General features: G+C 44.9%; 1 protein-coding gene across 8 annotated transcripts in view; it reads left to right on the forward strand.

Moving 5' to 3' along the window:
• The window catches only part of LOC126268080 (H(+)/Cl(-) exchange transporter 4), a 436,467-nt gene that overhangs the window by 20,797 nt on the left and 403,027 nt on the right, over positions 1-12,643 (forward strand). Inside the window, exon 2 of one of the 8 annotated variants that reach the window (XM_049973559.1) lies at positions 9,528-9,778. The exons of 5 other annotated variants lie outside the window; for them this stretch is intronic. The gene's annotated coding sequence lies outside the window, so the exon portion shown is untranslated. Of the gene's footprint in view, positions 1-9,527; positions 9,779-12,643 lie in introns of those variants that run through there. 2 more of the 8 variants (XM_049973560.1, XM_049973554.1) reach the window with 2 other exon arrangements.

Raw genomic sequence — 12,643 nt, forward strand, 5'->3', positions numbered from 1 at the left:
TGGTGTACAGAACTGGATGTGGTGTGTTCTTTTTTTTTCAAAATTTAGGGAGTGTCCATTTTACGAGAACACTTCATAATTCCTTGGAAAATATCGTTTACCATCTCCTCTGTTCTCTTTGATGGGATTTATTATAGCACTAATATCGTCTGCAAAACGTACCAATTCTGCTTGTTCAGTATTAAGTGGCAGGTCATTACCATATATAAGGAGTAGATGTGGACCCAAAATTGAACTGTGTGGAACTCCCTTTGTGATTTTACTGGTGTTTTTGTGATTTGCTCATAATTCATCGAAATCAACGGGTAAAATGGAACTGAAAACTGTAAAGAGATGTAGCTGCAAGAAGGTTATTCTCAGAAACTTTTGTAAAAAGCCGAGGGGAGGAGGAAGTAATGTACACGTGTCAGCTACTCTGACCGATTTGTGAACGAGTGCCGAGAGTTAATGAGGAGATGCAAGCAATGAAACAGTAGGAGAGGCATCATCAGCAAAACTGGTCGAAGAAACAAAGTTGGAAGAGTGGCTCCTGGGTGTACATGTATGTGACCTGCTGGTGAGTTGGTTAGGACTGACAGACTTAAGCAAACGTGAAATCTCATATGGTGATAAGCAGGCGGCGGTTGTCTATTCAGTTAACACTTGTTGTCCATTCGATATGTTCTTGTACGTTCTTCAGCTGTGTGATTTTTTACCAATTAATGACGAACAATTCTCTGAAGTTTCCGAGAAGAACTCCACGGATCACCTCTGCGCTTCTGTACTCACGTGTGGGAGTTACGCAAAGACGAGATGGAGTCCAGTGGAAAGTATATTGTGTTTTATGTTGTAGCTTGTAGGCTGTGGAAATGAGGTTCTCCGCATAATCGGTATGGGAAGATGTATGAGGAAGACACCGGTAAAAAGACGGGACTGGACGATAGTAGATGTGTTAAGACATTAGTGAATAATATCCACTGTAATAGATTGAACTGTAGAGAATAAAAACTGTAGGGAAAGACAAAAATTGGAATATATCCAGCTAATGATTGAGAACGTTAGGTGTAAGTGCTGTTCTGAGATGAAGATGTTGACATAGGAGAGGAAGTTGTGGCGGTCCGCATCGAACTAGTCGGAGACTAATACACACAAAAAATATTATTTAATAAAACCTACCACTCCTAGAGTGTGGCATGGCAAAGAGAAACGAAAAGTAACTTACCAGTGACACTGACATAATAGTTAAGGCCAAACAAAAAAATCAGAGAAATCTTTCTGGGTAAGGTGTCAAACGCATTGCAGAACACGGTACAGCCTCACCACATGATATCTGGCGTTCAACATTCCCGAAACATATTATAGGAAGCGCCAATTCACACATTTAAAAAACTGTAACTGAACTGGAAGTCTCTTTCACAGCAAAAAGGACATGCTTGCTCCTAAAATAAGACACCAATTAGAAGGCAAGTGTACACTATCTGATCAAAAGTATCCGGACACCCCGACGTACTGAGGAATTGACCACTAGGTGTCGCGAGAGGCGGACCTGCCAGTGTGAAAGAAGACGGACGGTACTGTATTGTCAGTAGAGGAGCTGGAACAGCAGAATGAGTCAATCAGATGAGCTCTGTGACCTCGAAGGTGGACTAGTCATTGGATGTCACCTAAGCAATAAATCCATAAAGGACATTCCAACCTTTCTCAAGCTGCCCTAGTCGATTGCTGGTGATGTGATTGTGAAGTCGAAACACTTTGGCTTCCGGCCTGAACCCAACGGCACGCCTTAAGGGATGAGTTAGAACGTCCGTCACTACCTTCGCTGGTTTCGGCTGTTGACGAAGAATGAGCTGACATTCCTCCACAGACTTGCAGACTCATCTTAGAAAGCGTCAGCAACAGGGTTCAAGCCTTCATAAAGGCGAAGGGTGGACTCGCCCTAGTTTAAAGTCAATTAATACGAGAGTGAGTCAAATGGAAACCTTAAATTTGTAATAACACATCGAAATTTCGCGCCGTTATCCTGTAAGTTGGCAAGCGTGCTACAAACAACGTGCATAATGGCCTGTAGATAGCAGCATAGTGCAGATGCACACATACCGTCGCAGTATCAGTATGAAGATGGGCGCCCTACTCGCGACTTGCATCAGGGAAGAACAGCATTCTGTTATTCGGTTTTTGCGTAGTGAAGGTGTGAAACCTATTGAAATGAAGGTTCAGTACGGTGATACATGCTTGTCACAGCAGCAAGTCTACGAATGGAGTAAGAAGTTCCCAAATAGTGTGACTTCAGTGGAAGATGCTCCTCGTCTAGGTCAGGCACAAAGAGTTGTGACTCCAACCAACATTGCAGCAGTTGAAGCCATAGTGAAGGAAAACCGCTGAGTGACACTGAATGACATTGCAGCATGTTTACAGATTAGTCATGTATCAGCACATCACATTGTGCATGATGAGCTCCAGTTTCACAAAGTGTCTGCAAGGTGGGTGACACGGCAGCTGACTCCTGAAATGAGAGAACGACGTATTGATGCTTGTGAAGAACCTCTTCGGCGCTTTGAACGAGAAGGTAATGGCTTCCTTGCAAGAATCGTTACCGTCGAAGAAACCTGGGTTCACTTCCACCAACAGGAAACGAAGAGAGCGAGCAAGGAATGGCGCCATTCCTCATTACCGAAACCAAAGAAGTTTCGAACAGAACCATCGGCAGGGAAGGTTATACTGACTCTCTTTTGGAGCATTATATGCCTAGAGCGACCACTGTCACCAGTGAATCATACACAGATCTCCTAAGAAATCATCTGCGGCCTGCAATGAAGCGATGTGAACTGCTGTCAGCAGGTGTCCTTTTGCAACATGACAATGCAAGGCCCCCCACTGCCCGTACAACAGTTGCAACAATAACAGACCTGCTTTTTGAATGTCTTCCTCATCCACCGTACTCACCAGACCTTGCCCCAAGTGATTTCCATATGTTTGGACCACTCAAAGACTCAATGGGAGGAAAGAAGTTCCGTTCTGATGAAGAGGTACGCCACGCGGAGGTTGCGCGGACTACCAAAAGAATTTTTTTCTAATGGAATTTATGCACTTTATAAGCGCTGGAGGACTTGCATTGAGCGTGGGGGAGATTATGTTGAAAAGTAATACAGCTTTGTACCACTTGTGCTCAATAAATAATATTTTAAAAAATATTTATGGTTTTCATTTGATTCACCCTCTTAGGGGTCCGGATACTTTTGATCAGATATTGCATGATGCATTGGGCGCCGACGGAGACGCAGAATACTTCACTCTGCCTTTACCCACTCTACAGGCTCCAACTGTGGCCATTGGCAACGTTGGAGCACTCTCACGGGTTGACTGTTTCTCCTCCTGACCCCCCCCCCCCCCCTCCCCAACCCCTAACCCTCAATCCCCAACCCCCCTACCGCATATTTATATATTCGGAAAGCGATCCAGTCGCTCGTTAAAATGACGCCTGTTGTGTCTGTTGTACGTCAACGATGTTTCTTTTTTGTTTCTGTTTTTGTTTTTTTCATCAGTGTCCTGACTGCTCTGATGCGACCCGCTGCGAATTTAACTTCTGTGCCAGTCTCTTCGTCTCAGAAAAGCACTTGGAACCTACGTCCCCAATTATTTTCCGAATTTATTCCAATACATATTTAGCTCCCTCTAGTACAACGGAAGTTATTCCATGATGTCTTAACAGATGAGTCTATATCTGCTCCTGGGTGTGCGTTACAATCCAATGTCTGATTCTGGAATCTCTGCCTGACCATGACATATTCTAACTGAAATCTTCCCGTATCTGCTGGCCTTTTCCTGGTAGACCTCCTCCTCTTTTTATTCTTGAACAGAGTATTCGGTATCACTAGCTGAAATTTACTGCAGTACTCAAGTAGTCTTTCTCCTCTCTCGTTCCTGCATTCTCCCGTAACCCTGTTCTTCTACCTATTCCCCTAGAGCCGCATTCCAATCCCTCATGACTATTACATTTTCATCTCTTTTTATGTACTGAATTACCAGTTCAATATTCTCATACACTTTCTCTGTGTCTTCATCTTCGGCTTACGACGTCGGCATATATACCTGAACTATTGTTGTCGCCGTTCGTTTTCTGTCGATTATGACGAATACACCCCTATCACCGAACTGTTCACAGTAAGTCACTCACTGGCATACCTTCCTATTCACAACGAATCCTACTTTCGTTGTACTGTTTTCTGCTGTTGTGGATATTACTCATCTGACCATAAGTCCTTCTTTACTTCGCATTTCGCTTCACTGACCCCTACTAAATCTAGATTGAGCTCTCGCATTTCCCTTTTTTAGCTTCCCTACCACGATCAGACTTATGGTACTTCACGCCCCGCCTCGTAGAACGTTATCCTTTCGTTCGTTATTTAGCCTTTTTCTAATGGTTACCTCCCTCTTGGCAGTCCACTCGCGGAGATCTTAATGGGGCACTATTCTGGAATCTTTTTGTCAATGGACAGATCATCACGACACTTTTTCAGTGACAGACCACAGGTGCTGTGGATACACATTATGGGTCCTTAATGCAGTGCTTTCCATTGACACCTGGATCCTCCTGCCGTTGATTCCATTGTCACCTGCCTTACCCCTAAGGTAATTTCCAAGGACTAGAGAGTGACCTGAACTTCCTCCGCCGTCTTTGACAACGCTACTGGCAGAATGACGGTGTTTCTTTTGCCAGAAATCTTCGGCTGTCATTACTCATGAGTTTTATTCAGAATTTAGGCGATGACTGGATTCGAACCCGGGACCGACGACGTTTTGATTACTAATCAAAGACGCTACCCCCAGACCAGCGGTGCACCGAATATTTATTTATATACTCGAAAACTATCGCACTCGTTCGTTAACGTAACACTGACTGTTTTTGCTGTATATGCCCATAATGAAACTTACAGTTACTTAATAGCCTCACCATACCAACACTTATATGGAAGTCAACGGTAATAGATACTCCTCAAAGTCTACACAAAAGGTAGTGGCGGCAAATTGACGCTGCTGGCTGGCACATCTCGTAGTACTAGGATTTTAAGCTTTTACGTACAAACAGTGGGTGACGCTTGTGGAAACTTGACCGCACAGTCATTTGCGAAGTCTACATCTACATCTACATACATACTCCACAATTCGCCATACGGTGCGTGGCGGAGCGTACCTCGTACAACAGCTAACACCTTCTCTCCCTTTTCCACTCCCAAACAGGAGAGAAAAATGACTGCCTATATACCTCTGTACGAGCCTTAATCTCTCTTATCTTATCTTTGTGGTCTCTCCGCGAAATATAAGTTGGCGGCAGTAAAATTGTACTGCAGTCAGCCTAAAATGTTGGTTCTCTAAATTTCCTCAGTAGCGATTCACGAAAAGAACGCCTCTTTTCCTCTAGAGACTCCCACCCGAGTTCCTGAAGGATTTCCGTAACACTCGCGTGATGATCAAACCTACCAGTAACAAATCTAGCAGCACTCCTCTGATTTGCTTCTACGTCCTCCCTTAATCCGACTGATAGGGATCCCAAACGCTCGAGCAGTACTCAAGAATAGGTCGTATTAGTGTTTTATAAGCGGTCTCCTTTACAGATGAACCACATCTTCCCAAAATTCTACCAATGAACCGAAGACGACTATCCGCCTTCCACACAACTGCCATTACATGCTTGTCCCACTTCATATCGCTCTGCAATGTTACGCCAAAATATTTAATCGACGTGACTGTGTCAAGCGCTACACTACTAATGGAGTATTCAAACATTACGGGATTCTTTTTCCTATTCATCTACATTAATTTACATTTATCTATATTTAGAGTTAGCTGCCATTCTTTACACCAATCACAAATCCTGTCCAAGTCATCTTGTATCCTCCTACAGCCACTCAACGACGACACCTTCCCGTACACCACAGCATCATCAGCAAACAGCTGCATATTGCTATCCACCCTATCCAAAAGATCATTTTGTTTTTTTTTTTTGGTCATCAGTCTACTGACTGGTTTGAAGCGGCCCGCCACGAATTCCTTTCCTGTGCTAACCTCTTCATCTCAGAGTAGCACTTGCAACCTACGTCCTCAATTATTTGCTTGACGTATTCCAATCTCTGTCTTCCTCTACAGTTTTTGCCCTCTACAGCTCCCTCTAGTACCATGGAAGTCATTCCCTCATGTCTTAGCCGTTGTCCTATCATCCTGTCCCTTCTCCTTATCAGTGTTTTCCACATATTTCTTTCCTCTCCGATTCTGCGTAGAACCTCCTCATTCCGTACCGTATGAGTCCACCTAATTTTCAACATTCGTCTATAGCACCACATCTCAAATGCTTCGATTCTCTTCTGTTCCGGTTTTCCCACAGTCCATGTTTCACTACCATACAATACTGTACTCCAGACGTGCATCCTCAGAAATTTCTTCCTCAAATTAAGGCCGGTATTTGATATTAGTAGACTTCTCTTGGCCAGAAATGCCTTTTTTGCCATAGCGAGTCTGCTTTTGATGTCCTCCTTGCTCCGTCCGTCATTGGTTATTTTACTGCCTAGGTAGCAGAATTCCTTAACTTCATTGACTTCGTGACCATCAATCCTGATGTTAAGTTTCTCGCTGTTCTCATTTCTACTAATTCTCATTACCTTCGTCTTTCTCCGATTTACTCTCAAACCATACTGTGTATTCATTAGACTGTTCATTCCGTTTAGCAGATCATTTAATTCTTCTTCACTTTCACTCAGGATAGCAATGTCATCAGCGAATCGTATCATTGATATCCTTTCACCTTGTATTTTAATTCCACTCTTGAACCTTTCTTTTATTTCCATCATTGCTTCCTCGATGTACAGATTGAAGAGTAGGGGCGAAAGGCTACAGCCTTGTCTTACACCCTTCTTAATACGAGCACTTCGTTCTTGATCGTCCACTCTTATTATTACCTCTTGGTTGTTGTACATATTGTATATGACCCATCTCTCCCTATAGCTTACCCCTACTTTTTTCAGAATCTCGAACAGCTTGCACCATTTTATATTGTCGAACGCTTTTTCCAGGTCGACAAATCCTATGAACGTGTCTTGATTTTTCTTTAGCCTTGCTTCCATTATTAGCCGTAACGTCAGAATTGCCTCTCTCGTGCCTTGACTTTTCCTAAAGCCAAACTGATCGTCACCTAGTGCATTCTCAATTTTCTTTTCCATTCTTCTGTATATTGTTCTTGTAAGCAGCTTCGATGCATGAGCTGTTAAGCTGATTGTGCGATAATTCTCGTACTTGTCAGCTCTTGCCGTCTTCGGAATTGTGTGGATGAGGCTTTTCCGAAAGTCAGATGGTATGTCGCCAGACTCATATATTCTACACACCAACGTGAATTGTCGTTTTGTTGCCACTTCCCCTAATGATTTTAGAAATTCTGCTGGAATGTTATCTATCCCTTCTGCCTTATTTGACGAGATACGTTTGAAGTCCTCCAATGCACTTTTAAATTCCGATTCTAATACTGGATCCCCTATCTCTTCTAAATCGACTCGTGTTTCTTCTTCTATCACATCAGACAAATCTTCACCCTCATAGAGGCTTTCAATGTATTCTTTCCACCTATCTGCTCTCTCCTCTGCATTTAACAGTGGAATTCCCGTTGCAATCTTAATGTTACCACCGTTGCTTTTAATGTCACCAAAGGTTGTTTTGGCTTTTCTGTATGCTGAGTCTGTCCTTCCGACAATCATATCTTTTTCGATGTCTTCACATTTTTCCTGCGGCCATTTCGTCTTAGCTTCCCTGCACTTCCTATTTATTTCATTCCTCAGCGACTTGTATTTCTGTATTCCTGATTTTCCCGGAACATGTTTGTACTTCCTCCTTTCATCAATCAACTGAAGTATTTCTTCTGTTACCCATGGTTTCTTCGCAGCTACCTCCTTTGTAGCTATGTTTTCCTTCCCAACTTCTGTGATGGCCCTTTTTAGAGATGTCCATTCCTCTTCAACTGTGCTGCCTACTGCGCTATTCCTTATTGCTGTATCCACAGCGTTAGAGAACTTCAAACGTATCTCGTCATTCCATAGAACTTCCGTATCTCACTTCTTTGCGTATTGATTCATCCTGACTAATGTCTTGAACTTCAGCCTACTCTTCATCACTACTATATTGTGATCTGAGTCTATATCTGCTCCTGGGTACGCCTTACAATCCAATATCTGATTTCGGAATCTCTGTCTGACCATGATGTAATCTAATTGAAATCTTCCTGTATCTCCCGGCCTTTTCCAAGTATACCTCCTCCTCTAGTGATTCTTGAACAGGGTATTCGCTATTACTAGCTGAAACTTGTTAAAGAACTCAATTAGTCTTTCTCCTCTTTCATTCCTTGTCCCAAGCCCATACTCTCCTGTAACCTTTTCTTCTACTCCATCCCCTACAACTGCATCCCAGTCTCCCATGACTATTAGATTTTCGTCCCCCTTTACATACTGCATTACCCTTTCAATATCCTCATACACTTTCTCTATCTGTTCATATTCAGCTTGCGACGTCGGCATGTATATCTGAACTATCGTTGTCGGTGTTGGTATGCTGTCGATTCTGATTAGAACAACCCGGTCACTGAATTGTTCACAGTAACACACCCTCTGCCCTACCTTCCTATTCATAACGAATCCTACGCCTGTTATACCATTTTCTGCAGCTGTTGATATTACACGATACTCATCTGACCAGAAATCCTTGTCTTCCTTCCACTTCACTTCACTGACCCCTACTACATCTAGATTGAGCCTTTGCATTTCCCTTTTCAGATTTTCTAGTTTCCCTACCACGTTTAAGCTTCTGACATTCCACGCCCCGACTCGTAGAACATTATCCTTTCGTTGATTATTCAATTTATGTAGATAGAAAACAACAGCGGATCTACCACACTTCCCTGGGGCACTCTACATGATACCTTCACCTCCGATGAACACTCACCATCGAGGACAACATACTGGGTTCTATTACTTAAGAAGTCTTCGAGCCACTCACATACTTGGGAACCAATCCCATATGCTCGTACCATAGTTAGGAGTCTGCAGTGGGGCACCGAGGCAAACGCTTTCCGGAAGTCAAGGAATATGGCATCCGTCTGATACCCTTCATCCATGGTACGCAAGATATCATGCGAAAAAAGGTCGAGTTGCATTTCGCAGGAGCGATGGTTTCTAAAGCCGTGCTGATGCATGGACAGCAACCTCTCTCTCTCAAGCATTAAAGGAACTGTTGTGAAAAAAAGGAACTTGGAGATTGGATGATTTTTTTTAAGATTTCCGCAAAGGCCGAAGCCGTGGTTTCCTGGATTAGTAGCATCGCAGTTGAGCTCGCACCGCTAATTCTGACCGACAGAAAATCCTGCGCAGAAGTCGGGCGCGTCGCGTCACTGTCCCTCCTGGAGCAGTCTCATGGCCCGCCACTGCCACCGAAGGATGCTCGGACAAGGCGGAGCGCGTGCTCGTCCTGGCGTGACGGACCAACTAGAAGGACTTCAGCTGATGCGCTAACCCTAGGTCACCAGCCGTGGTCGCAAGGCAGCCGCTTCCGAGAGCTGCACGAGCCAGGGCAGCGCGTAGGCGCCCAGCGCTCGGCTACTGGCGCCGCCACTAACCGGCTGTCCACCGGCTGCGGTCAGTAGGCTGGAGACTGGAGGGGATCTGCGGCTTTCTCTCCAGTAGGTGCGTCTGCGCGAAAGCCCCGCTCGCGCTTCAGTCCTTTCCCCTCACCGGCGCGTTCGGCCGTCTGAAGACGACGCGTCACCCAGGTAAAGATGGCGAGTCACTTACTGTGCGGCAGCATGCATCTCTGTTCTAACCTTTCTTCATCCGTTAACAATTATATTGGAACAAATAAGCCGTCGGTCACAAATATTAAGTCAAAATTGACCTGGTTTCGACGCTACTATGAGTGTCGTCTTCAGAATTAGACTCTTCTAAAACGTATTAGGTATATAGTACATTAATAGAATTAAATTTTGCACTGACTCGAAAAGATGCAGTACTTACGAGTCACATATTAAAAAAGATCTAAGCCGGAAAGGGTTGCTGTTCACAGTACGAGCAGCCCTTAGTGGCTCGCCATCTCACAACTGTTCATGACGTCGCCTTTCCGGGTTAGATCTTTTTTAATATGTGACTTGTAAGTACTGCATCTTTTCGAGTCAGTACAAACTTTAATTTTATTAATGTACTATATACCTAATACGTTTTAGAACAGCCTAACTCTGAAGACGACGCTCATAGTAGCGTCGAAACCAGGTCAATTTTGACTTAATATTTGTGACCAAGGGCTTATTTGTTCCAACATAATTCTGACACGGTCACTGAACCTTTGCAGCTATGTTCAAAGTTCTACCGTTAACAATTTCTGGTTGCTAGGTTGTAGTATTAGACCACGTTCCCTCACTGTCTGTCCAGGTAGACTTCTTCTCTCTCGACTTCTGCATCTATATTTTACAAGCCACCTTACTGTGCGTGGCAGAGGCCACTTGTGGTACTGATGTCGTTTTCCTCAATCGTGTTCCACTGGCGAATGGCCTCCGTGCGAAGTCTAACTTCTCTGTTTCCTGTCTGATAGCATTCCTGCTTGACTTTGTGGAGCGCGCAGTTTCTGCAAAGTGTCTTCATAGTTCATAGCGCTGCACATTTTGGTTCCACGCTCGAGGAACTCAACAACAAAAAATGGTTCAAATGGCTCTGAGCACTATGGGACTTAACATCTGTGGTCATCAGTCCCCTAGAACTTAGAACTACTTAAACCTAACTAACCTAAGGACATCCCACACACCCACGCCCGAGGGAGGATTCGAACCTGCGAGCGTAGCAGTCGCGCGGTTCCGGACTGAGCGCCTGAACCGCTAGACCACCGCGGCCGGCTGAACTCAACAACAAAGGGTCCCCACAGCAGCAGAAGGCCATCGTGACCTTACCGGAACTTGTGTGAACAGCTTTGGAATTCTTTGACGGGGGAATGCGTGATGTCTCCACTGCTGACTTTGCCTTCTGCTCTCGGGCTGTCGGAATGCTGTCTGATGGATTCCATCTTGCTGCACGACAGAACCCACCGCCGCACTACCAATAGGCAAAGGCTACGATTCAGCAATTTGGTTCGGAAATAGTGTAACGTCCTCTGTACCGCCCGATCTATCACAGTGTGGTTTGCATTTCTTTGGTGACCTGAAGAAACACACGCGTGGATGAAGTGCAAGGGTGGGTGCGGTTGCGGCTCAGTTAGCGGCCGACCGCTTTCTACGAAACGGGAGTAAATTTCTTAATGAGTGTGGTGATTAGTTTTGAGTGAACCCATTTCATTGTCCTGTTGTGGCAGATGTTCGACTTTTATTTGGCTGCTTCTCATACTGTAAGAATGCGATCTACTTTGTCCAGATAATCTTTTTCACTCTCGACTTCTGTATCTAGGACTTCATTTGTACTTCACAAGCCTCGTTGTGTTGCGGAGGGTGTGTTTTTCTCGTTGTGGTCATTTCACGAGACGTACGTTGATGAGCCGGAACATTATGACCAGTGCCTACTGCGAGACTGATTCCTACTTGATAGTGATGCGGCCAGATGACGCTGTAAGAAAAGTAAAGAAGCGGAACGGAGACGAAGGAGGAATAATTGTAGCGATATGGGCAGCAAATGAGAAAATCCACTGACATGCAGATTGTTATGCCCCGGCGTCTGAGAACGAGCATGTTGGAAACGAAAACGCTGGTCGGCTGTCAGCGTGCTACGGTCGTGACCTTTTTCTGGAAAGTAGTTAAGGATGATGAAACTGCGAGCAGGGGAGGAGGTGTTGTTGGATGCCTACGCCTAACCATGGACCATGCTTCACTTGTCGAGATTGGATCATAGCTCAATGGAAATATGTCGCCTGTCGGATGAATCACGTTTCGCGTTACACCTGGTCGATGGTCGTGTCCGGATATGCCGTCATACAGGCGAATGTCTGCTCGAAGCATACAAAGCGCCACGCACGCAAGCGGAGGCGTTACTGTGCTGTGGCGGACATTCACGTGGGCTTGCATCTGTGTTAGTAATCGAATGCACCATGACTGCTGTGAACATTATTGCGGGCCACTTGTATCCTTTCATGCCTGATGTCTTATCTGACGGCGATGGCTTCTTTCAGCCGGATAACTGACCATGTCACAAAGCCAGAATCATGCCACGGTCATGATAGTGAGGTCATGTTAATGTTGTGGCCATCAAATTTGTCTGACCCGACCCGATGGAAGACTTTTGGAACACTATCGGGCAACAGCTCCGCGCTCGCAAACGACAGTCCTGCCATTTACGGAATTGTGTGATCTGTGCGAAGAAGTTGGCTGTGAGCACTATGGGACCCCAACATCTGAGGTCGTCAGTTCCCTAGAACTTAGAACTACTTAAACCTGCGTAACCTAAGGACATCACACACATCCACGCCCAAGGCAGGATTCGAACCTGCGACCGGAGCGGTCCGCGGTTCCAGACTGTAGTGCCTAGAACCGCTCGGCCACACCGACCGGCTCTGTGCGAAGAAATCTGGTGCCACATACCTCCGGAAAGCTAGCAAGGACTTTTTGAATTCATGTCACCCAGAATCACTGCTATGTTGCGTTCTAAATATGAATCAACGCGCTGTT

Source organism: Schistocerca gregaria, chromosome 4 (assembly GCF_023897955.1).
Source record: "Schistocerca gregaria isolate iqSchGreg1 chromosome 4, iqSchGreg1.2, whole genome shotgun sequence".
In the NCBI taxonomy this organism is placed as follows: domain Eukaryota; kingdom Metazoa; phylum Arthropoda; class Insecta; order Orthoptera; family Acrididae; genus Schistocerca; species Schistocerca gregaria.